This window comes from Nymphaea colorata, chromosome 1 (genome assembly GCF_008831285.2).
Source record: "Nymphaea colorata isolate Beijing-Zhang1983 chromosome 1, ASM883128v2, whole genome shotgun sequence".
Lineage (NCBI taxonomy): Eukaryota > Viridiplantae > Streptophyta > Magnoliopsida > Nymphaeales > Nymphaeaceae > Nymphaea > Nymphaea colorata.
Genome location: NC_045138.2, coordinates 22,416,818 through 22,421,091, shown reverse-complemented (window position 1 = coordinate 22,421,091; position 4,274 = coordinate 22,416,818). Strand labels below are relative to the sequence as shown.

Below are 4,274 nucleotides of genomic sequence, written 5' to 3'. Positions count from 1 at the left end.
TCTTTATCATAGATGGACTTTAATTCATGCTTAACTAGGTGGGTCGTTAACTACCTTTGCCTTGTCCAAATTGAACCATTGAAACACTTCCAATATACTTTTTTAATAGCCATCCCTTTTCTCTTTATTTGGGAGGAATCTTCGTGCCCGAAATTTGACTTGTAACTCTCAAGTCTTTCAAGGCAAATGATTTGCCCAAGTTTTTCTCAAGCTAGCAATTGTTGAATTGTTCTTACTTGTAATGAGCAGTGTTTGAAGAGTTCCAACAAAAACACAATGTAATGAAGTAGTCTTCTTATAATCATACTCTCTATGATATGTCCGAGCTTCTTGTACTACTGCCTAGAAGAATATTTAAAATCATACAAGTTTTTCTTTAATACTTATAGACATGGTCCTGTTTTTCTTTCTTCTCCAATCTCTTATATGTTCTTTATATCTCTCCTCAAGAACACCATAGAGAAGACTGTCTTGACACCCAGTTGCTTAATCATTAAACAAACCGTTCCAAAGGCGAAGATGAATTATAGTAATTTGTCCTAATCTCATAAGCGTAAAACAACTATAATAGAAGAAGACATTTTCACAACTGGAGAGATCTCTTTAAAGCCAGTACTTTTATTATGACAAATCTTTTATGACTGGCTTAGCTTTATATAATAGAAATGATGAGTTCTTATCTGACCAAATGAACCTTCAAAGCCACTTTTAAACACGAAGTTGACTACATTTCATTCCCCATTGCTTCAATCAACTTCTCTTTGTATCTATCTTTCATAAATTCTTCATCCGTGTACATCAAACTTCATGGCAGAAATTTCATATAAAAAGTGTCGAATTCAATGAATAGTTTCCTCTAGTGTTATTAGAGGTGCACGCTTCAAGGCATAGGGCGTCCACCTCACTACGCTCCAGCTAGAGGCGTTTGGTTGGAGCGACCCTGACTTGAGGTCTGCACCTCACTATGGTGACCGTACGCCTCATGCTGGTGCATGAGGTAACGTGTGGCACATGCCTCAGGTCACATGAAATTAGCGATGATAAAATATGTTTATCATCAAGTTTCGCTTTAACTTTGTTACATTTTTACGTTTTAAGCTTTCAGCAACCACTTTTGAGTTTTTAATTCTCTCTCTCTCTCTCTCTCTTTCTCTCACTCTCAAATTGTCATTCGTGTCGCAGATGTTTCTTGTCACTAGCTATTTGTGCTACCCATGTTTGTGGAAATGAAAATATGGTACCGTTGAAGATAATTTTGTTTTTCTAAGATGCCTAACTTGGCAGATTCTGCACGGCGCTTTTGAGTATTCTTTCTTTTTTCTCGAACCAGCAAAAGGTAGTGTTGACACTAGTAATTTATCTGTGTGTTGAATACCGCTATGAAACTCAAGTAGGCATGTTCTAGATCAGTTCATCTAAGTCAATTAGAGTAACTATGAAGCTGTTTGGCAACTTGTTACTCTCCTATGAACCTACCCCAAAAAAATGAAGTAGATTCATGAAACACCTTTAAGTGTTCCATGAATTTGTTCAATTTTTTTCAGGTAGAATCATGGGACAGTAACAATATGTTACCATCGCCAAACAGCCTCTTAGAGCTTGATTCATGTTTTTGGTCAGGCGAGCACAAGTTTCTTGATATTCATGAACATATATCTTCTTCAAATTTGCCTTATAAACCGTTTAATTTAGATAACAGCCTAAACTACTCATGCTTGAATTTGACTTCAAACTCAAGCATGAGATTATGGTGTGTGATTTGATGATCATAAATTCATATAAGTATACATGATGTTAGCTTACGCTTCACTACACCTTGCTTAGCTACTCCTCGCATCACAGGCTTAGCACATCGTTTTGCCTAATTGCAATGTTAAACATTGGTTTTCTTCCACTTCACTCAAATCCGTTTGGATTGATATCAGTTCCAATTATCCTCAAAAAGCCAGAAACCTGCCCACCTTCAGCAGCTTAACAAGATTACAGAAAGACGATATGTCGTAAAAAAGAGCAAATATAACTAAATCAGAAACGGACATAGTAGTAGGAAGCCTACTGCTAGCCCTAGAACACCCAATCCATAGACTGCAACAGTAGAACCTCTAGGTGGTTTGGCAACACTAACAGCCGCACTGAAAGGAACTACCAAACAGTTAAAACTAGGAAGAGAATTCAAACACATTCAGAAATTATAAGACTAGTTTCGCAAAGTTTCAAATACAAAAAGTAAAGGTAGTACAAGCAACACTTGTAATTCAACGCCACCCACCACACAATGGGTGCATTGATGCTTATGTACCAAATTACCAAAAGCATGCTTAAAACAAATTAGTCTAGGTAAGAATCATTGGCTTTTACCTTCCAAAACGTCCTTTATCATCTGCTCCAATCCTTCAACATGTCCTTCACAAAAGCCATATGCAGCCCTCCTGTTTTACCTAGACAAACAAACAACTGGAACGAAGGTTTTGTCAAATAATTCATTTCTGTAACAGGTAAGTTGGGTTGGATCAATGTTATGAGACCTGATGTTCTTTCCTTGCGATGAAATCAATAAAATGATTTATCTAAGTGATGAAAGACTCCTGATCTCCAAAAAGCATGTATATCAAAGTCCAGCTTCCTTCAAGCAAAGGCTGAAAAAGACATGGCGTTCTCCATAACGAGTAGGCATTTGGTCAAACAACTCAGTGCTGTTCTAAGTTGCTATTGTTCAAGCAACCTATGAACAAGCATTTCAACAAACAATATATGTGCAACAGTAATAAAATCAAACTAAAACGCTGAACAACGAGTTACACTTCATCATTAACGACATTCATTCTCATTGGACCGGACCACATGTACAAAACACATAGAAAAACCAAGAAATATATGAGGAAATACAGAGCACAGCAAATAATTTACCTCCGGTATTCGTCCATTAAATATCTCTTCTTCTCCTTCCTTTCTTGACAAGAGTATTCTTATGCGGAACACCAAAAAAACCTGACGGGGGGAAGAAAGCAAAACCGACCTTTTAGCTAATGTCGACAACTACACGAAAGGGAATGGCAATCCAACTTGAGGAGCACCTTGCCTAAACTGTTGTATCCACAAGCTGACTGACAGGAAGCCATGGGCATTCACAGCAATCAGGTGTGCTTGTATTAAACCCATCCCAGAAAACGACCCTCACGCTAGGATCAGGTAATATAAACAGCAGACAAACAAGAGCGAGAAAGTCAAGCATAGAAACTCTGTTCCCGGCATGGGAGCGCCGGGGTGACACCTCAAAGAGAAAGGGAGCTTTAGGGTGAGTTGAGGGGAATGAAGAGGATTTTCGAGGTTTTTTTTTTCTGCAAAACGGTGCCCAAGCATAGAAATGGGGAATGAAGCGATTCATCTTCTGGCAGGTGACCTACACCGACATATTTTTCCGGTCGACGATTGTAAGGCCTGATGCCTTGCATAAGGATTTCAACAAAGAGGACTCCGAGAGACAAGAAAAGGGAAAAAAACAGGGGAGAGCTAGAGAGCCCAGAGAATGAAAGTGCTGAATCTCTTCATTGTTCAGGGAGACCATACTTATACACTTTACAAAAGAATCGATAGAAATGTGTAACAAATTCTGATGATTCCTTAAATCCTCTGGAGCCTTAACCGCCTTTGATTCCTGAAATCCTCTCGATCCTTCTACGCATGCAGCAAATATCTTCAGCTCCAAATTATTTGGCGTCAATTTAGAGGCTGGAATTTAACGAACCCAAGAGGGAAAGTCTGAACCGAGCTGAGAGCATATGATGACACATTCCCCACTCAAACTGGTGCATGCAAATTTGCAACGTCCAGTTTGGACTTGGAAAACATAAATTGCTCCTTTGAAACTGATTTCCTGAGCAGATCTGCTAACTGACTGATTGTGTGAGGGAACAAACCGCAATTACTTCATCTTTGACCATGTCACGCACCAAATGAAAGTCCAATTCCACGTGTCTGGTGTGTTCATATTGGACTGGGTTTTTAGCTATTTGAATGGAAGACTTGTTGTCACAAACTAGTGGTACTGGAAGAAGCAGATCCACCTGAAAGTCAGTTAAAAGACGTTTCAACCAGCTTATTTCACAACACATATCAACCATGGCACGATATTCAGCCTTGGACCTTGAGATGGTCGGCTGCTTCTTTGTCTTCCATGAAAAGAGAGCACCTCCAAAGAAAATGCAGTATCCAGTAATTGACTTCCTTGTTTCTTTACAAGCACCCCAATCTGCGTCACAGAATGCTAAGATTTG

General features: G+C 39.0%; 1 long non-coding RNA gene across 1 annotated transcript; it reads right to left on the bottom strand.

The window, feature by feature from the left end:
- Window positions 1–1,996: 1,996 nt before the first annotated feature.
- Window positions 1,997–3,932, bottom strand: LOC126409807 (uncharacterized). The gene is made up of 2 exons (XR_007572584.1): window positions 3,075–3,932; window positions 1,997–2,988 (listed from the first exon to the last, which is right to left on the bottom strand). It is a non-coding gene; the product is annotated as an uncharacterized LOC126409807 (long non-coding RNA).
- Between the last annotated feature and the right edge of the window lie 342 nt (window positions 3,933–4,274).